Raw genomic sequence first — 23,654 nt, 5'->3', positions numbered from 1 at the left:
GGATACGAGTATCTCCTTTCCGATGCACTGTTCCCACTTTACTACATTCCTCCCTCCCTCAGGTGAATAATTAACACAGAAATTGCGTCGCTATGAAATACTATGTGCTCAATGACATCTCCCCCTAAATCGAGTCACGTTTCAATGGAAACGACAGGATTTAGTTTTGGGATACGAGTATCTCCTTTCCGTTGCACTGTTCCCACTTTACTATATCCCTCGCTCCCTCACATGAATAATTAACACAGGAATTCCGTCGGTACGAAATACAATGTGCTCAATGACTTCTCCTCCTAAGTCGAGTCACGTTTCAATGGAAACGACAGGATTTAGTTTTGGGATACGAGTATCTCCTTTCCGATGCACTAGTCATTCTTTACCTCAACGCTCGCTCCCTCACATTGACGAATTAACACAGAAATTGAGTCGCTATGAAATACTATGTGCTCAATGACTTCTCCTCCTAAATCGAGTCACGTTTCAATGGAAACGACAGGATTTAGTTTTGGGATACGAGTATCTCCTTTCCGATGCACTGTTCCCACTTTACTACATCCCTCGCACCCTCACATGAATAATTAACACAGAAATTGCGTCGCTATGATATACTATGTGCTCAATGACTTCTCCTCCTAAATCGAGTCACGTTTCAATGGAAACGACAGGATTTAGTTTTGGGATACGAGTATCTCCTTTCCGATGCACTGTTCCCGCTTTACTACATCCCTCGCTCCCTCACATGAATAATTAACACAGAAATTGCGTCGCTATGAAATACAATGTGCTCAATGACTTCTCTTCCTTAATCGAGTCACGTTTCAGTGGAAACGACAGGATTTAGTTTTGGGATACGAGTATCTCCTTTCTGATGCACTATTCATTCTTTACCTCAACGCTCGCTCCCTCGCATTGACGAATTAACACAGAAATTGCGTCGCTATGAAATACAATGTGCTCAATGACTTCTCCTCCTAAATCGCGTCACGTTTCAATGGAAACGACAGGATTTAATATTGGGATACGAGTATCTCCTTTCCGATGCACTGTTCCCACTTTACTACATCTTTCGCTCCCTCACATGAATAATTAACACAGAAATTGCGACGCTATGAAATACTATGTGCTCAATGACTTCTCCTCCTAAATCGAGTCACGTTTCAATGGAAACGACAGGATTTAGTTTCGGGATACGAGTATCTCCTTTCCGATGCACTATTCGTTCTTTACCTCAACGCTCGCTCCCTCACATTGACGAATTAACACAGAAATTGCGTCGCTATGAAATACTGTGGGTTCTATGACTTCTCCTTCCAAATCGTGTAACGGTTCTATGGAAACGACAGGATTGAGTTTTGGGACACGAGTACCTCCTTTCCGATGCACTGTTCCCACTTTACTACTTCCTTCGCTCCCTCACATGAATAATTAACACAGAAATTATGTCGTTATGAAATACTATGTGCTCAATGACTTCTCCTCCTAAATCGAGTCACGTTTCAATGGAAACGACAGGATTTAGTTTTGGGATACGAGTATCTCCTTTCCGATGCACTGTTCCCACTTTACTTTATCCCTCGCTCCCTCACATGAATAATTAACACAGAAATTGCGTCGCTATGAAATACTATGTGCTCAATGACTTCACCTCCTAAATCGAGTCACGTTTCAATCGAAACGACAGGATTTAGTTTTGGGATACGAGTAACTCCTTTCCGATGCGCTATTCATTCTTTAACTCAATGCTCGCTCCCTCACATTGACGAATTAACATAGAAATTGCGTCGCTATGAAATACTATGGGTTCTATGACTTCTCCTTCTAAATCGTGTAACGTTTCGATGGAAACGACAGGATTGAGTTTTTCGGGACACGAGTATCTCCTTTCCGATGCACTGTTCCCACTTTACTACATCCCTCGCTCAATCACATGAATAATTAACACAGAAATTGCGTCGCTATGAAATACTATGTGCTCAATGACTTCTCCTCCTAAATCGAGTCACGTTTCAATGGAAACGACAGGATTTAATTTTAGGATACGAGTATCTCCTTTCTGATGCACTGTTCCCACTTTACTACATCCCTCGCTCCCTCACATGAATAATTAACACATAAATTGCGTCGCTATGATATACTACGTGCTCAATGACTTCTCCTCCTAAATGGAGTCACGTTTCAATGGAAACGACAGGATTTAGTTTTGGGATACGAGTAACTCCTTTCCGATGCACTATTCATTCTTTACCTCAACGCTCGCTCCCTCACATTGAAGAATTAACACAGAAATTGCTCGCTATGAAATACTATGTGCTCTATGACTTCTCCCCCTAAATCGAGTCACGTTTCTATGGAAGCGACAGGATTGAGTTTTGGGACATGAGTATCTCCTTTCCGATGCACTGTTCCCACTTTACTACATCCCTCGCTCCCTCACATGAATAATTAACACAGAAATTGCGTCGCTATGAAATACTATGTGCTCAATGACTTCTCCTCCTAAATCGAGTCACGTTTCAATATAAACGACAGGGTTTAGTTTTGGGATACGAGTATCTCCTTTCCGATGCACTATTCATTCTTTACCTCAACGCTCGCTCCCTCACATTGACGAATTAACACAGTAATTGCGTCGCTATGAAATACTATGGGTTCTATGACTTCTCCTTCTAAATCGTGTAACGTTTCTAGGGAAACGACAGGATTGAGTTTTGTAACACGAGTATCTCCTTTCCGATGCACTGTTCCCACTTTACTACATCCCTCGCTCCCTCACATGAATAATTGACACAGAAATTGCGTCGCTATGAAATACTATGTGCTCAATGACTTCTCCTCTTAAATTGAGTCACGTTGCAATGGAAACGACAGGATTTAGTTTTGGGATACGAGTAACTCCTTTCCGATGCACAATTCATTCTTTTCCTCAACGCTCGCTCCCTAACATTGACGAATTAACACAGAAATGGCGTCGCTATGATATATTATGTGCTCAATTACTCCTCCTCCTAAATCGAGTCACGTTTCAATGGAAACGACAGGATTTAGTTTTCGGATAAGAGTAACTCCATTCCGATGCACTATTCATTCTTTACCTCAACGCTCGCTCCCTCACATTGACGAATTAACACAGAAATTGCGTCGCTATGAAATACTATGGGTTCTTTGACTTCTCCTTCTAAATCGTGTAACGTTTCTGTGGAAACGACAGGATTTAGTTTTGGGACACGAGGATCTCCATTCCGATGCACTGTTCCCACTTTACTACATCCCTCGCTCCTTCACATGAATAATTAACACAGAAATTGCGTCGCTATGAAATCCAATGTGCTCAATGACTTCTCCTCCTAAATCGAGTTACGTTTCAATGGAAACGACAGGATTTAGTTTTGGGATACGAGGATCTCCTTTCCGATGCACTGTTCCCACTTTACTACATCCCTCACTCCCTCACATGAATAATTAACACAGAAATTGCGTCGCTATGAAATACTATGTGCTCAATGACTTCTCCTCCTAAATCGAGGCACGTTTCAATGGAAACGACAGGATTTAGTTTTGGGATACGAGTATCTCCTTTCCGATGCACTATTCATTCTTTACCTCAACGCTCGCTCTCTCACATTGACGAATTAACAACGAAATTGCGTCGCTATGAAATACTATGGGTTCTATGACTTCTCCTTCTAAATCGTGTAACGTCTCTATGGAAACGACAGGATTGAGTTTTGGGACACGAGTATCTCCTTTCCGATACACTGTTCCCACTTTACTACATCCCTCGCTCCCTCAAATGAATAATTAACACAGAAATTGCGTCGCTATGAAATACTATGCGCCCAATGACTTCTCCTCCTAAATCGAGTCACGTTTCAATGGAAACGACAGGATTTAGTTTTGGGATACGAGTATCTCCTTTCCGATGCACCATTCATTCTTTACCTCAACGCTCGCTCCCTCACATTGACGAATTAACACAGAAATTGCGTCGCTATGAAATACTATGTGCTCAATGACTTCTCCTCCTAAATCGAGTCACGTTTCAATGGAAACGACAGGATTTAGTTTTGGGATACGAGTAACTCCATTCCGATGCACTATTCATTCTTTACCTCAACGCTCGCTCCCTAACATTGACGAATTAACACCGAAATTGCGTCGCTATGAAATACTATGGGTTCTTTGACTTCTCCTTCTAAATCGTGTAACGTTTCTGTGGAAACGACAGGATTTAGTTTTGGGACACGAGGATCTCCATTCCGATGCACTGTTCCCACTTTACTACATCCCTCGCTCCTTCACATGAATAATTAACACTGAAATTGCGTCGCTAGGAAATACAATGTGCTCAATGACTTCTCCTCCTAAATCGAGTTACGTTTCAATGGAAACGACAGGATTTAGTTTTGGGATACGAGGATCTCCTTTCCGATGCACTGTTCCCACTTTACTACATCCCTCACTCCCTCACATGAATAATTAACACAGAAATTGCGTCGCTATGAAATACTATGTGCTCAATGACTTCTCCTCCTAAATCGAGTCACGTTTCAATGGAAACGACAGGATTTAGTCTTGGGATACGAGTATCTCCTTTCCGATGCACTATTCATTCTTTACCTCAACGCTCGCTCCCTCACATTGACGAATTAACACAGAAATTGCGTCGCTATGAAATACTATGGGTTCTATGACTTCTCCTTCTAAATCGTGTAACGTTTCTATGGAAACGACAGGATTGAGTTTTGGGACACGAGTATCTCCTTTCCGATGCACTGTTCCCACTTTACTACATCAATCGCTCCCTCACATGAATAATTAACACAGAAATTGCGTCGCTATGAAATACTATGTGCTCAATGAGTTCTCCTCCTAAATCGAGTCAAGTTTCAATGGAAACGATAGGATTTAGTTTTGGGATACGAGTATCTCCTTTCCGATGCACTGTTCCCACTTTACTACATCCCTCGCTCCCTCACATGAGTAATTAACACAGAAATTGCGTCGCTATGAAATACTATGTGCTCACTGACTTCTCCTCCTAAATCGAGTCACGTTTCAATGGATACGGCAGGATTTAATTTTGGGATACGAGTATCTCCTTTCCGATGCACTGTTCCCTCTTTACTACATACCTCGCTCCCTCACATGAATAATTAACACAGAAATTGCGTCGCTATGAAATGCTATGTGCTCAATGACTTCTCCTCCTAAATCGAGGCACGTTTCAATGGAAACGACAGGATTTAGTTTTGGGATACGAGTATCTCCTTTCCGATGCACTATTCATTCTTTACCTCAACGCTCGCTCTCTCACATTGACGAATTGTCAACGAAATGGCGTCGCTATGAAATACTATGGGTTCTACGACTTCTCCTTCTAAATCGTGTAACGTCTCTATGGAAACGACAGGATTGAGTTTTGGGACACGAGTATCTCCTTTCCGATGCACTGTTCCCACTTTACTACATCCCTCGCTCCCTCACATGAATAATTAACACAGTAATTGCGTCGCTATGAAATCCTATGTGCTCAATGACTTCTCCTCCGAAATCGAGTCACGTTTCAATGGAAACGCCAGGATTTAGTTTTGGGATACGAGTATCTCCTTTCCGATGCACTGTTCCCACCTTACTACATCCCTCGCTCCCTCACATGAATAACTAACACATAAACTGCGTCGCTATGAAATACTATGTGCTCAATGACTTCTCCTCCTAAATCGAGTCACGTTTCAATGGAATGACAGGATTTAGTTTTGGGATACGAGTATCTCCTTTCCGATGCACTGTTCCCACTTTACTACATCCCTCGCTCCCTCACATGAATAATTAACACAGAAATTGCGTCGCTATAAAATACTATGTGCTCAATGACTTCTCCTCCTAAATCGAGTCACGTTTCAATGGAAACGACAGGATTTAGTTTTGGGATACGAGTGTCTCCTTTCCGATGCACTGTTCCCACTTTACTACATCCCTCGCTCCCTCACATGAATAATTAACACAGAAATAGCGTCACTATGAAATTCTATGTGCTCAATGACTTCTCCTCCTAAATCGAGTCACGTTTCTATGGAAACGGCAGGATTTAGTTTTGGGATACGAGTAACTCCTTTCCGATGCACTATTCATTCTTTACCTGTACGCTGGCTCCCTCACATTGACGAATTAACACAGAAATTGCGTCGCTATGAAATACTATGGGTTCTATGACTTCTCCTTCTATATCGTGTAACGTTTCTATGGTAAGGACTGGATTGAGTTTTGGGACACGAGTATCTCCTTTCCGATGCACTTTCCCACTTTACTATATCCCTCGCTCCCTCACATGAATAATTAACACAGAAATTGCGTCGCTATGAAATACTATGTGCTCGATGACTTCTCCTAAATCGAGTCACGTTTCAATGGAAACGACAGGATTTAGTTTTGGGATACGAGTATCTCCTTTCCGATGCACTGTTCCCACTTTACTACATCCCTCGCTCCCTCACATGAATAATTAACACAGAAATTGCGTCGCTATGAAATACTATGTGCTCAATGACCTCTCCTCCTAAATGGAGTCACGTTTAAATGGAAACGACAGGATTTAATTTTGGGATACGAGTAACTCCTTTCCGATGCACTATTCATTCTTTATCATAACGCTCGCTCCCTCACATTGACGAATTAACACAGAAATTGCGTCGCTATGAAATACAACGTGCTCAATGACTTCTCCTCCTAAATCGAGTCACGTTTCAATGGAAACGGCAGGATTTAGTTTTGGGATACGAGTATCTCCTTTCCGATGCACTGTTCCCACTTTACTACATTCCTCCCTCCCTCAGGTGAATAATTAACACAGAAATTGCGTCGCTATGAAATACTATGTGCTCAATGACATCTCCCCCTAAATCGAGTCACGTTTCAATGGAAACGACAGGATTTAGTTTTGGGATACGAGTATCTCCTTTCCGTTGCACTGTTCCCACTTTACTATATCCCTCGCTCCCTCACATGAATAATTAACACAGGAATTCCGTCGGTACGAAATACAATGTGCTCAATGACTTCTCCTCCTAAGTCGAGTCACGTTTCAATGGAAACGACAGGATTTAGTTTTGGGATACGAGTATCTCCTTTCCGATGCACTAGTCATTCTTTACCTCAACGCTCGCTCCCTCACATTGACGAATTAACACAGAAATTGAGTCGCTATGAAATACTATGTGCTCAATGACTTCTCCTCCTAAATCGAGTCACGTTTCAATGGAAACGACAGGATTTAGTTTTGGGATACGAGTATCTCCTTTCCGATGCACTGTTCCCACTTTACTACATCCCTCGCACCCTCACATGAATAATTAACACAGAAATTGCGTCGCTATGATATACTATGTGCTCAATGACTTCTCCTCCTAAATCGAGTCACGTTTCAATGGAAACGACAGGATTTAGTTTTGGGATACGAGTATCTCCTTTCCGATGCACTGTTCCCGCTTTACTACATCCGTCGCTCCCTCACATGAATAATTAACACAGAAATTGCGTCGCTATGAAATACAATGTGCTCAATGACTTCTCTTCCTTAATCGAGTCACGTTTCAGTGGAAACGACAGGATTTAGTTTTGGGATACGAGTATCTCCTTTCTGATGCACTATTCATTCTTTACCTCAACGCTCGCTCCCTCGCATTGACGAATTAACACAGAAATTGCGTCGCTATGAAATACAATGTGCTCAATGACTTCTCCTCCTAAATCGAGTCACGTTTCAATGGAAACGACAGGATTTAATATTGGGATACGAGTATCTCCTTTCCGATGCACTGTTCCCACTTTACTACATCTTTCGCTCCCTCACATGAATAATTAACACAGAAATTGCGACGCTATGAAATACTATGTGCTCAATGACTTCTCCTCCTAAATCGAGTCACGTTTCAATGGAAACGACAGGATTTAGTTTCGGGATACGAGTATCTCCTTTCCGATGCACTATTCATTCTTTACCTCAACGCTCGCTCCCTCACATTGACGAATTAACACAGAAATTGCGTCGCTATGAAATACTGTGGGTTCTATGACTTCTCCTTCCAAATCGTGTAACGGTTCTATGGAAACGACAGGATTGAGTTTTGGGACACGAGTACCTCCTTTCCGATGCACTGTTCCCACTTTACTACTTCCTTCGCTCCCTCACATGAATAATTAACACAGAAATTATGTCGTTATGAAATACTATGTGCTCAATGACTTCTCCTCCTAAATCGAGTCACGTTTCAATGGAAACGACAGGATTTAGTTTTGGGATACGAGTATCTCCTTTCCGATGCACTGTTCCCACTTTACTTTATCCCTCGCTCCCTCACATGAATAATTAACACAGAAATTGCGTCGCTATGAAATACTATGTGCTCAATGACTTCACCTCCTAAATCGAGTCACGTTTCAATCGAAACGACAGGATTTAGTTTTGGGATACGAGTAACTCCTTTCCGATGCGCTATTCATTCTTTAACTCAACGCTCGCTCCCTCACATTGACGAATTAACATAGAAATTGCGTCGCTATGAAATACTATGGGTTCTATGACTTCTCCTTCTAAATCGTGTAACGTTTCGATGGAAACGACAGGATTGAGTTTTTCGGGACACGAGTATCTCCTTTCCGATGCACTGTTCCCACTTTACTACATCCCTCGCTCAATCACATGAATAATTAACACAGAAATTGCGTCGCTATGAAATACTATGTGCTCAATGACTTCTCCTCCTAAATCGAGTCACGTTTCAATGGAAACGACAGGATTTAATTTTAGGATACGAGTATCTCCTTTCTGATGCACTGTTCCCACTTTACTACATCCCTCGCTCCCTCACATGAATAATTAACACATAAATTGCGTCGCTATGATATACTACGTGCTCAATGACTTCTCCTCCTAAATGGAGTCACGTTTCAATGGAAACGACAGGATTTAGTTTTGGGATACGAGTAACTCCTTTCCGATGCACTATTCATTCTTTACCTCAACGCTCGCTCCCTCACATTGACGAATTAACACAGAAATTGCTCGCTATGAAATACTATGTGCTCTATGACTTCTCCCCCTAAATCGAGTCACGTTTCTATGGAAGCGACAGGATTGAGTTTTGGGACATGAGTATCTCCTTTCCGATGCACTGTTCCCACTTTACTACATCCCTCGCTCCCTCACATGAATAATTAACACAGAAATTGCGTCGCTATGAAATACTATGTGCTCAATGACTTCTCCTCCTAAATCGAGTCACGTTTCAATATAAACGACAGGGTTTAGTTTTGGGATACGAGTATCTCCTTTCCGATGCACTATTCATTCTTTACCTCAACGCTCGCTCCCTCACATTGACGAATTAACACAGTAATTGCGTCGCTATGAAATACTATGGGTTCTATGACTTCTCCTTCTAAATCGTGTAACGTTTCTAGGGAAACGACAGGATTGAGTTTTGTAACACGAGTATCTCCTTTCCGATGCACTGTTCCCACTTTACTACATCCCTCGCTCCCTCACATGAATAATTGACACAGAAATTGCGTCGCTATGAAATACTATGTGCTCAATGACTTCTCCTCTTAAATTGAGTCACGTTTCAATGGAAACGACAGGATTTAGTTTTGGGATACGAGTAACTCCTTTCCGATGCACAATTCATTCTTTTCCTCAACGCTCGCTCCCTAACATTGACGAATTAACACAGAAATGGCGTCGCTATGATATATTATGTGCTCAATTACTCCTCCTCCTAAATCGAGTCACGTTTCAATGGAAACGACAGGATTTAGTTTTCGGATAAGAGTAACTCCATTCCGATGCACTATTCATTCTTTACCTCAACGCTCGCTCCCTCACATTGACGAATTAACACAGAAATTGCGTCGCTATGAAATACTATGGGTTCTTTGACTTCTCCTTCTAAATCGTGTAACGTTTCTGTGGAAACGACAGGATTTAGTTTTGGGACACGAGGATCTCCATTCCGATGCACTGTTCCCACTTTACTACATCCCTCGCTCCTTCACATGAATAATTAACACAGAAATTGCGTCGTTATGAAATCCAATGTGCTCAATGACTTCTCCTCCTAAATCGAGTTACGTTTCAATGGAAACGACAGGATTTAGTTTTGGGATACGAGGATCTCCTTTCCGATGCACTGTTCCCACTTTACTACATCCCTCACTCCCTCACATGAATAATTAACACAGAAATTGCGTCGCTATGAAATACTATGTGCTCAATGACTTCTCCTCCTAAATCGAGTCACGTTTGAATGGAAACGACAGGATTTAGTCTTGGGATACGAGTATCTCCTTTCCGATGCACTATTCATTCTTTACCTCAACGCTCGCTCCCTCACATTGACGAATTAACACAGAAATTGCGTCGCTATGAAATACTATGGGTTCTATGACTTCTCCTTCTAAATCGTGTAACGTTTCTATGGAAACGACAGGATTGAGTTTTGGGACACGAGTATCTCCTTTTTGATGCACTGTTCCCACTTTACTACATCCCTCGCTCCCTCACATGAATAATTAACACAGAAATTGCGTCGCGATTAAATACTATGTGCTCAATGAGTTCTCCTCCTAAATCGAGTCAAGTTTCAATGGAAACGACAGGATTTAGTTTTGGGATACGAGTATCTCCTTTCCGATGCACTGTTCCCACTTTACTACATTCCTCGCTCCCTCACATGAGTAATTAACACAGAAATTGCGTCGCTATGAAATACTATGTGCTCACTGACTTCTCCTCCTAAATCGAGTCACGTTTCAATGGAAACGACAGGATTTAGTTTTGGGATACGAGTAACTCCTTTCCGATGCACTGTTCCCACTTTACTACATCCCTCGCTCCCTCACATGAATAATTAACACAGAAATTGCGTCGCTATGAAATACTACGTGCTCAATGACTTCTCCTCCTAAATCGAGTCACGTTTCAATTTAAACGACAGGATTTAGTTTTGGGATACGAGTATCTCCTTTCCGATGCACCATTCATTCTTTACCTTAACGCTCGCTCCCTCACATTGACGAATTAACACAGAAATTGCGTCGCTATTAAATACTATGTGCTCAATGACTTCTCCTCCTAAATCGAGTCACGTTTCAATGGAAACGACAGGATTTAGTTTTGGGATACGAGTAACTCCTTTCCGATGCACTATTCATTCTTTACCTCAACGCTCGCTCAATCACATTGACGAATTAACACAGAAATTGCGTCGCTATGAAATACTATGTGTTCTATGACTTCTCCTTCTAAATCGTGTAACGTGTCTACGGAAACGACAGGATTGAGTTTTGGGACACGAGTATCTCCTTTCCGATGCAGTGTTCCCACTTTACTACATCCCTCGCTCCCTCACATGAATAATTAACACAGAAATTGCGTCGCTATGAAATACTATGTGCTCAATGACTTCTCCTCCTAAATCGAGACACGTTTCAATGGAAACGACAGGATTTAGTTATGGGATACGAGTAACTCCTTTCCGATGCACTATTCATTCTTTACCTCAACGCTCGCTCCCTCACATTGACGAATTAACACAGAAATTGCGTCGCTATGAAATACTATGGGTTCTATGACTTCTCCTTCTAAATCGTGTAACGTTTCTATGGAAACGACAGGATTGAGTTTTGGGACACGAGGATCTACTTTTCGATGCACTGTTCCCACTTTACTACATCCCTCGCTCTCTCACATGATTAATTAACACAGAAAATGCGTCGCTATGAAATACAATGTGCTCAATGACTTCTCCTCCTAAATCGAGTCACGTTTCAATGGAAACCACAGGATTTAGTTTTGGGATACGAGTATCTCCTTTCCGATGCACTGTTCCCACTTTACTACATCCCTCGCTCCCTCACATAAATAATTAACACAGAAATTGCGTCGCTATAAAATACTATGTGCTCAATGACTTCTCCTACTAAATCGAGTCACGTTTCAATGGAAACGACAGGATTTAGTTTTGGGATACGAGTGTCTCCTTTCCGATGCACTGTTCCCACTTTACTACATCCCTCGCTCCCTCACATAAATAATTAACACAGAAATTGCGTCGCTATAAAATACTATGTGCTCAATGACTTCTCCTACTAAATCGAGTCACGTTTCAATGGAAACGGCAGGATTTAGTTTTGGGATACGAGTATCTCCTTTCCGATGCACTGTTCCCACTTTACTACATTCCTCCCTCCCTCAGGTGAATAATTAACGCAGAAATTGCGTCGCTATGAAATACTATGTGCTCAATGACATCTCCTCCTAAATCGAGTCACGTTTCAATGGAAACGACAGGATTTAGTTTTGGGATACGAGTATCTCCTTTCCGTTGCACTGTTCCCACTTTACTATATCCCTCGCTCCCTCACATGAATAATTAACACAGAAATTCCGTCGGTACGAAATACAATGTGCTCAATGACTTCTCCTCCTAAGTCGAGTCACGTTTCAATGGAAACGACAGGATTTAGTTTTGGGATACGAGTATCTCCTTTCCGATGCACTAGTCATTCTTTACTTCAACGCTCGCTCCCTCACATTGACGAATTAACACAGAAATTGAGTCGCTATGAAATACTATGTGCTCAATGACTTCTCCTCCTAAATCGAGTCACGTTTCAATGGAAACGACAGGATTTAGTTTTGGGATACGAGTATTTCCTTTCCGATGCACTGTTCCCACTTTACTACATCCCTCGCACCCTCACATGAATAATTAACACAGAAATTGCGTCGCTATGATATACTATGTGCTCAATGACTTCTCCTCCTAAATCGAGTCACGTTTCAATGGAAACGACAGGATTTAGTTTTGGGATACGAGTATCTCCTTTCCGATGCACTGTTCCCGCTTTACTACATCCCTCGCTCCCTCACATGAATAATTAACACAGAAATTGCGTCGCTATGAAATACAATGTGCTCAATGACTTCTCTTCCTTAATCGAGTCACGTTTCAGTGGAAACGACAGGATTTAGTTTTGGGATACGAGTATCTCCTTTCTGATGCACTATTCATTCTTTACCTCAACGCTCGCTCCCTCGCATTGACGAATTAACACAGAAATTGCGTCGCTATGAAATACAATGTGCTGAATGACTTCTCCTCCTAAATCGAGTCACGTTTCAATGGAAACGACAGGATTTAATATTGGGATACGAGTATCTCCTTTCCGATGCACTGTTCCCACTTTACTACATCTTTCGCTCCCTCACATGAATAATTAACACAGAAATTGCGACGCTATGAAATACTATGTGCTCAATGACTTCTCCTCCTAAATCGAGTCACGTTTCAATGGAAACGACAGGATTTAGTTTCGGGATACGAGTAACTCCTTTCCGATGCACTATTCGTTCTTTACCTCTTCGCTCGCTCCCTCACATTGACGAATTAACACAGAAATTGCGTCGCTATGAAATACTGTGGGTTCTATGACTTCTCCTTCCAAATCGTGTAACGGTTTTATGGAAACGACAGGATTGAGTTTTGGGACACGAGTACCTCCTTTCCGATGCACTGTTCCCACTTTACTACTTCCTTCGCTCCCTCACATGAATAATTAACACAGAAATTATGTCGTTATGAAATACTATGTGCTCAATGACTTCTCCTCCTAAATCGAGTCACGTTTCAATGGAAACGACAGGATTTAGTTTTGGGATACGAGTATCTCCTTTCCGATGCACTGTTCCCACTTTACTTTATCCCTCGCTCCCGCACATGAATAATTAACACAGAAATTGCGTCGCTATGAAATACAATGTGTTCAATGACTTCTCCTCATAAATCGAGTCACGTTTCAATGGAAACGACAGGATTTAGTTTTGGGATACGAGTAACTCCTTTCCGATGCACTGTTCCCACTTTACTACATCCCTCGCTCCCTCACATGAATAATTAACACAGAAATTGCGTCGCTATGAAATACTATGTGCTCAATGACTTCTCCTCCTAAATCGAGTCACGTTTCAATGGAAACGACAGGATTTAGTTTTGCGACACGATTATCTCCTTTCCGATGCACTGTTCCCACTTTACTACATCCCTCGCTCCCTCACATGAATAATTAACACAGAAATTGCGTCGCTATGAAATACTATGTGCTAAATGACTTCACCTCCTAAATCGAGTCACGTTTCAATCGAAACGACAGGATTTAGTTTTGGGATACGAGTAACTCCTTTCCGATGCGCTATTCATTCTTTAACTCAACGTTCGCTCCCTCACATTGACGAATTAACATAGATATTGCGTCGCTATGAAATACTATGGGTTCTATGACTTCTCCTTCTAAATCGTGTAACGTTTCGATGGAAACGACAGGATTGAGTTTTTCGGGACACGAGTATCTCCTTTCCGATGCACTGTTCCCACTTTACTACATCCCTCGCTCACTCACATGAATAATTAACACAGAAATTGCGTCGCTATGAAATACTATGTGCTCAATGACTTCTCCTCCTAAATCGAGTCACGTTTCAATGGAAACGACAGGATTTAGTTTTAGGATACGAGTATCTCCTTTCTGATGCACTGTTCCCACTTTACTACATCCCTCGCTCCCTCACATGAATAATTAACACATAAATTGCGTCGCTATGATATACTACGTGCTCAATGACTTCTCCTCCTAAATCGAGTCACGTTTCAATGGAAACGACAGGATTTAGTTTTGGGATACGAGTAACTCCTTTCCGATGCACTATTCATTCTTTACCTCAACGCTCGCTCCCTCACATTGACGAATTAACACAGAAATTGCGTCGCTATGAAATACTATGTGCTCTATGACTTCTCCCCCTAAATCGAGTCACGTTTCTATGGAAGCGACAGGATTGAGTTTTGGGACATGAGTAACTCCTTTCCGATGCACTGTTCCCACTTTACTACATCCCTAGCTCCCTCACATGAATAATTAACACAGAAATTGCGTCGCTATGAAATACTATCTGCTCAATGACTTCTCCTCCTAAATCGAGTCACGTTTCAATGGAAACGACAGGATTTAGTTTTGGGATATGTGTATCTCCTTTCCGAAGCACTGTTCCCACTTTACTACATCCCTCGCTCCCTCACATGAATAATTAACACAGAAATTGCGCCGCTATGAAATACTATGTGCTCAATGACTTCTCCTCCTAAATCGAGTCACGTTTCAATGGAAACGACAGGATTTAGTTTTGGGATACGAGTATCTCCTTTCCGATGCACTATTCATTCTTTACCTCCACGCTCGCTCCCTCACATTGACGAATTAACACAGAAATTGCGTCGCTATGAAATACTATGGGTTCTTTGACTTCTCTTTCTAAATCGTGTAACGTATCTATGGAAACGACAGGATTGAGTCTTGGGACACGAGTATCTCCTTTCCGATGCACTGTTCCCACTTTACTACATCCCTCGCTCCCTCACATGAATAATTAACACAGAAATTGCGTCGCTATGAAATACTATGGGCTCAATGACTTCTCCTCCTAAATCGAGTCACGTTTCAATATAAACGACAGGGTTTAGTTTTGGGATACGAGTATCTCCTTTCCGATGCACTATTCATTCTTTACCTCAACGCTCGCTCCCTCACATTGACGAATTAACACAGTAATTGCGTCGCTATGAAATACTATGGGTTCTATGACTTCTCCTTCTAAATCGTGTAACGTTTCTAGGGAAACCACAGGATTGAGTTTTGTAACACGAGTATCTCCTTTCCGATGCACTGTTCCCACTTTACTACATCCCTCGCTCCCTCACATGAATAATTGACACAGAAATTGCGTCGCTATGAAATACTATGTGCTCAATGATTTCTCCTCCTAAATTGAGTCACGTTTCAATGAAAACGACAGGATTTAGTTTTGGGATACGAGTAACTCCTTTCCGATGCACAATTCATTCTTTTCCTCAACGCTCGCTCGCTAACATAGACGAATTAACACAGAAATGGCGTCGCTATGATATATTATGTGCTCAATTACTCCTCCTCCTAAATCGAGTCACGTTTCAATGGAAACGACAGGATTTAGTTTTGGGATACGAACATCTCCTTCCCGATGCACTGTTCCCACTTTACTACATCCCTCGCCCCCTCACATGGATAATTAACACAGAAATTGCGTCGCTATGAAATACTATGTGCTCAATGACTTCTCCTCCTAAATCGAGTCACGTTTCAATGGAAACGACAGGATTTAGTTTTGGGATACGAGTATCTCCTTTCTGATGCACTATTCATTCTTTACCTCAACGATCGCTCCCTCACAATGACGAATTAACACAGAAATTGCGTCGCTATGAAATACAATGTGCTCAATGACTTCTTCTCCTAAATCGAGTCACGTTTCAATGGAAACAACAGGATTTAGTTTTGGGATACGTGTATATCCTTTCCGATGCACTGTTCCCACTTTACTACATCCCTCGCTCCCTCACATGAATAATTAACACAGAAATTGCGTCGCTATGAAATACTATGTGCCCAATGACTTCTCCTTCTAAATCGTGTTTCTATGGAAACGACAGGATTGAGTTTTCGGACACGAGTATCTCCTTTCCGATGCACTGTTCCCACTTTACTACATCCCTCGCTCCCTCACATGAATAATTAACACACAAATTGCGTCGCTATGAAATACTATGTGCTCACTGACTTCTCCTCCTAAATCGAGTCACGTTTCAATGGAAATGACAGGGTTTAGTTTTGGGATACGAGTATCTCCTTTCCGATGCACTGTTCCCACACTACTACATCCCTCGCTCCTTCACATGAATAATTAACACAGAAATTGCGTCGCTATGAAATACAATGTGCTCAATGACTTCTCCTCCTAATTCGAGTCACGTTTCAATGGAAACGACAGGATTTAGTTTTCGGATACGAGTAACTCCATTCCGATGCACTATTCATTCTTTACCTCAACGCTCGCTCCCTCACATTGACGAATTAACACAGAAATTGCGTCGCTATGAAATACTATGGGTTCTTTGACTTCTCCTTCTAAATCGTGTAACGTTTCTGTGGAAACGACAGGATTTAGTTTTGGGACACGAGGATCTCCATTCCGATGCACGGTTCCCACTTTACTACATCCCTCGCTCCTTCACATGAATAATTAACACAGAAATTGCGTCGCTATGAAATACAATGTGCTCAATGACTTCTCCTCCTAAATCGAGTCACGTTTCAATGGAAACGACAGGATTTAGACTTGGGATACGAGTATCTCCTTTCCGATGCACTATTCATTCTTTACCTCAACGCTCGCTCCCTCACATTGACGAATTAACACAGAAATTGCGTCGCTATGAAATACTATGGACTCTATGACTTCTCCTTCTAAATCGTGTAACGTTTCTATGGAAACGACAGGATTGAGTTTTGGGACACGAGTATCTCCTTTCCGATGCACTGTTCCCACTTTACTACATCCCTCGCTCCCTCACATGAATAATTAACACAGAAATTGCGTCGCTATGAAATACTATGTGCTCAATGAGTTCTCCTCCTAAATCGAGTCAAGTTTCAATGGAAACGACAGGATTTAGTTTTGGGATACGAGTATCTCCTTTCCGATGCACTGTTCCCACTTAACTACATCCATCGCTCCCTCACATGAGTAATTAACACAGAAATTGCGTCGCTATGAAATACTATGTGCTCACTGACTTCTCCTCCTAAATCGAGTCACGTTTCAATGGAAACGACAGGATTTAGTTTTGGGATACGAGTAACTCCTTTCCGATGCACTGTTCCCACATTACTACATCCCTCGCTCCCTCACATGAATAATTAACACAGAAATTGCGTCGCTATGAAATACAATGTGCTCAATGACTTCTCCTCCTAAATCGAGTCACGTATCAATTTAAACGACAGGATTTAGTTTTGGGATACGAGTATCTCCTTTCCGATGCACCATTCATTCTTTACCTTAACGCTCGCTCCCTCACATTGACGAATTAACACAGAAATTGCGTCGCTATTAAATACCATGTGCTCAATGACTTCTCCTCCTAAATCGAGTCACGTTTCAATGGAAACGACAGGATTTAGTTTTGGGATACGAGTAACTCCTTTCCGATGCACTATTCATTCTTTACCTCAACGCTCGCTCAATCACATTGACGAATTAACACAGAAATTGCGTCGCTATGAACTACTATGTGTTCTATGACTTCTCCTTCTAAATCGTGTAACGTGTCTACGGAAACGACAGGATTGAGTTTTGGGACACGAGTATCTCCTTTCCGATGCAGTGTTCCCACTTTACTACATCCCTCGCTCCCTCACATGAATAATTAACACAGAAATTGCGTCGCTATGAAATACTATGTGCTCAATGACTTCTCCTCCTAAATCGAGACACGTTTCAATGGAAACGACAGGATTTAGTTTTGGGATACGAAAAACTCCTTTCCGATGCACTATTCATTCTTTACCTCAACGCTCGCTCCCTCACATTGACGAATTAACACAGAAATTGCGTCGCAATGAAATACTATGGGTTCTATGACTTCTCCTTCTAAATCGTGTAACGTTTCTATGGAAACGACAGGATTGAGTTTTGGGACACGAGGATCTACATTTCGATGCACTGTTCCCACTTTACTACATCCCTCGCTCTCTCACATGATTAATTAACACAGAAAATGCGTCGCTATGAAATACAATGTGCTCAATGACTTCTCCTCCTAAATCGAGTCACGTTTCAATGGAAACGGCAGGATTTAATTTTGGGATACGAGTATCTCCTTTCCGATGCACTGTTCCCTCTTTACTACATACCTCGCTCCCTCACATGAATAATTAACACAGAAATTGCGTAGCTATGAAATACTATGTGCTCAATGACTTCTCCTCCTAAATCGAGGCACGTTTCAATGGAAACGACAGGATTTAGTTTTGGGATACGAGTATCTCCTTTCCGATGCACTATTCATTCTTTACCTCAACGCTCGCTCTCTCACATTGACGAATTAACACAGAAATTGCGTCGCTATGAAATACTATGTGCTCAATGACTTCTCCTCCTAAATCGAGTCACGTTTCAATGGAAACCACAGGATTTAGTTTTGGGATACGAGTATCTCCTTTCCGATGCACTGTTCCCACTTTACTACATCCCTCGCTCCCTCACATAAATAATTAACACAGAAATTGCGTCGCTATAAAATACTATGTGCTCAATGACTTCTCCTACTAAATCGAGCCACGTTTCAATGGAAACGACAGGATTTAGTTTTGGGATACGAGTGTCTCCTTTCCGATGCACTGTTCCCACTTTACTACATCCCTCGCTCCCTCACATAAATAATTAACACAGAAATTGCGTCGCTATAAAATACTATGTGCTCAATGACTTCTCCTACTAAATCGAGTCACGTTTCAATGGATACGGAAGGATTTAGTTTTGGGATACGAGTATCTCCTTTCCGATGCACTGTTCCCACTTTACTACATTCCTCCCTCCCTCAGGTGAATAATTAACACAGAAATTGCGTCGCTATGAAATACTATGTGCTCAATGACATCTCCTCCTAAATCGAGTCACGTTTCAATGGAAACGACAGGATTTAGTTTTGGGATACGAGTATCTCCTTTCTGATGCACTGTTCCCACTTTACTACATCCCTCGCTCCCTCACATGAATAATTAACACATAAATTGCGTCGCTATGATATACTACGTGCTCAATGACTTCTCCTCCTAAATGGAGTCACGTTTCAATGGAAACGACAGGATTTAGTTTTGGGATACGAGTAACTCCTTTCCGATGCACTATTCATTCTTTACCTCAACGCTCGCTCCCTCACATTGACGAATTAACACAGAAATTGCTCGCTATGAAATACTATGTGCTCTATGACTTCTCCCCCTAAATCGAGTCACGTTTCTATGGAAGCGACAGGATTGAGTTTTGGGACATGAGTATCTCCTTTCCGATGCACTGTTCCCACTTTACTACATCCCTCGCTCCCTCACATGAATAATTAACACAGAAATTGCGTCGCTATGAAATACTATGTGCTCAATGACTTCTCCTCCTAAATCGAGTCACGTTTCAATATAAACGACAGGGTTTAGTTTTGGGATACGAGTATCTCCTTTCCGATGCACTATTCATTCTTTACCTCAACGCTCGCTCCCTCACATTGACGAATTAACACAGTAATTGCGTCGCTATGAAATACTATGGGTTCTATGACTTCTCCTTCTAAATCGTGTAACGTTTCTAGGGAAACGACAGGATTGAGTTTTGTAACACGAGTATCTCCTTTCCGATGCACTGTTCCCACTTTACTACATCCCTCGCTCCCTCACATGAATAATTGACACAGAAATTGCGTCGCTATGAAATACTATGTGCTCAATGACTTCTCCTCTTAAATTGAGTCACGTTTCAATGGAAACGACAGGATTTAGTTTTGGGATACGAGTAACTCCTTTCCGATGCACAATTCATTCTTTTCCTCAACGCTCGCTCCCTAACATTGACGAATTAACACAGAAATGGCGTCGCTATGATATATTATGTGCTCAATTACTCCTCCTCCTAAATCGAGTCACGTTTCAATGGAAACGACAGGATTTAGTTTTCGGATAAGAGTAACTCCATTCCGATGCACTATTCATTCTTTACCTCAACGCTCGCTCCCTCACATTGACGAATTAACACAGAAATTGCGTCGCTATGAAATACTATGGGTTCTTTGACTTCTCCTTCTAAATCGTGTAACGTTTCTGTGGAAACGACAGGATTTAGTTTTGGGACACGAGGATCTCCATTCCGATGCACTGTTCCCACTTTACTACATCCCTCGCTCCTTCACATGAATAATTAACACAGAAATTGCGTCGCTATGAAATCCAATGTGCTCAATGACTTCTCCTCCTAAATCGAGTTACGTTTCAATGGAAACGACAGGATTTAGTTTTGGGATACGAGGATCTCCTTTCCGATGCACTGTTCCCACTTTACTACATCCCTCACTCCCTCACATGAATAATTAACACAGAAATTGCGTCGCTATGAAATACTATGTGCTCAATGACTTCTCCTCCTAAATCGAGTCACGTTTGAATGGAAACGACAGGATTTAGTCTTGGGATACGAGTATCTCCTTTCCGATGCACTATTCATTCTTTACCTCAACGCTCGCTCCCTCACATTGACGAATTAACACAGAAATTGCGTCGCTATGAAATACTATGGGTTCTATGACTTCTCCTTCTAAATCGTGTAACGTTTCTATGGAAACGACAGGATTGAGTTTTGGGACACGAGTATCTCCTTTTTGATGCACTGTTCCCACTTTACTACATCCCTCGCTCCCTCACATGAATAATTAACACAGAAATTGCGTCGCGATGAAATACTATGTGCTCAATGAGTTCTCCTCCTAAATCGAGTCAAGTTTCAATGGAAACGACAGGATTTAGTTTTGGGATACGAGTATCTCCTTTCCGATGCACTGTTCCCACTTTACTACATTCCTCGCTCCCTCACATGAGTAATTAACACAGAAATTGCGTCGCTATGAAATACTATGTGCTCACTGACTTCTCCTCCTAAATCGAGTCACGTTTCAATGGAAACGACAGGATTTAGTTTTGGGATACGAGTAACTCCTTTCCGATGCACTGTTCCCACTTTACTACATCCCTCGCTCCCTCACATGAATAATTAACACAGAAATTGCGTCGCTATGAAATACTACGTGCTCAATGACTTCTCCTCCTAAATCGAGTCACGTTTCAATTTAAACGACAGGATTTAGTTTTGGGATACGAGTATCTCCTTTCCGATGCACCATTCATTCTTTACCTTAACGCTCGCTCCCTCACATTGACGAATTAACACAGAAATTGCGTCGCAATTAAATACTATGTGCTCAATGACTTCTCCTCCTAAATCGAGTCACGTTTCAATGGAAACGACAGGATTTAGTTTTGGGATACGAGTAACTCCTTTCCGATGCACTATTCATTCTTTACCTCAACGCTCGCTCAATCACATTGACGAATTAACACAGAAATTGCGTCGCTATGAAATACTATGTGTTCTATGACTTCTCCTTCTAAATCGTGTAACGTGTCTACGGAAACGACAGGATTGAGTTTTGGGACACGAGTATCTCCTTTCCGATGCAGTGTTCCCACTTTACTACATCCCTCGCTCCCTCACATGAATAATTAACACAGAAATTGCGTCGCTATGAAATACTATGTGCTCAATGACTTCTCCTCCTAAATCGAGACACGTTTCAATGGAAACGACAGGATTTAGTTATGGGATACGAGTAACTCCTTTCCAATGCACTATTCATTCTTTACCTCAACGCTCGCTCCCTCACATTGACGAATTAACACAGAAATTGCGTCGCTATGAAATACTATGGGTTCTATGACTTCTCCTTCTAAATCGTGTAACGTTTCTATGGAAACGACAGGATTGAGTTTTGGGACACGAGGATCTACTTTTCGATGCACTGTTCCCACTTTACTACATCCCTCGCTCTCTCACATGATTAATTAACACAGAAAATGCGTCGCTATGAAATACAATGTGCTCAATGACTTCTCCTCCTAAATCGAGTCACGTTTCAATGGAAACGGCAGGATTTAATTTTGGGATACGAGTATCTCCTTTCCGATGCACTGTTCCCTCTTTACTACATACCTCGCTCCCTCACATGAATAATTAACACAGAAATTGCGTCGCTATGAAATACTATGTGCTCAATGACTTCTCCTCCTAAATCGAGGCACGTTTCAATGGAAACGACAGGATTTAGTTTTGGGATACGAGTATCTCCTTTCCGATGCACTATTCATTCTTTACCTCAACGCTCGCTCTCTCACATTGACGAATTAACACAGAAATTGCGTCGCTATGAAATACTATGTGCTCAATGACTTCTCCTCCTAAATCGAGTCACGTTTCAATGGAAACCACAGGATTTAGTTTTGGGATACGAGTATCTCCTTTCCGATGCACTGTTCCCACTTTACTACATCCCTCGCTCCCTCACATAAATAATTAACACAGAAATTGCGTCGCTATAAAATACTATGTGCTCAATGACTTCTCCTACTAAATCGAGTCACGTTTCAATGGAAACGACAGGATTTAGTTTTGGGATACGAGTGTCTCCTTTCCGATGCACTGTTCCCACTTTACTACATCCCTCGCTCCCTCACATAAATAATTAACACAGAAATTGCGTCGCTATAAAATACTATGTGCTCAATGACTTCTCCTACTAAATCGAGTCACGTTTCAATGGAAACGGCAGGATTTAGTTTTGGGATACGAGTATCTCCTTTCCGATGCACTGTTCCCACTTTACTACATTCCACCCTCCCTCAGGTGAATAATTAACACAGAAATTGCGTCGCTATGAAATACTATGTGCTCAATGACATCTCCTCCTAAATCGAGTCACGTTTCAATGGAAACGACAGGATTTAGTTTTGGGATACGAGTATCTCCTTTCCGTTGCACTGTTCCCACTTTACTATATCCCTCGCTCCCTCACATGAATAATTAACACAGAAATTCCGTCGGTACGAAATACAATGTGCTCAATGACTTC

This window comes from Schistocerca piceifrons, chromosome 5 (assembly GCF_021461385.2).
Source record: "Schistocerca piceifrons isolate TAMUIC-IGC-003096 chromosome 5, iqSchPice1.1, whole genome shotgun sequence".
NCBI classification, from domain to species: domain Eukaryota; kingdom Metazoa; phylum Arthropoda; class Insecta; order Orthoptera; family Acrididae; genus Schistocerca; species Schistocerca piceifrons.
Note: the sequence above shows the minus strand (reverse complement) of the source record.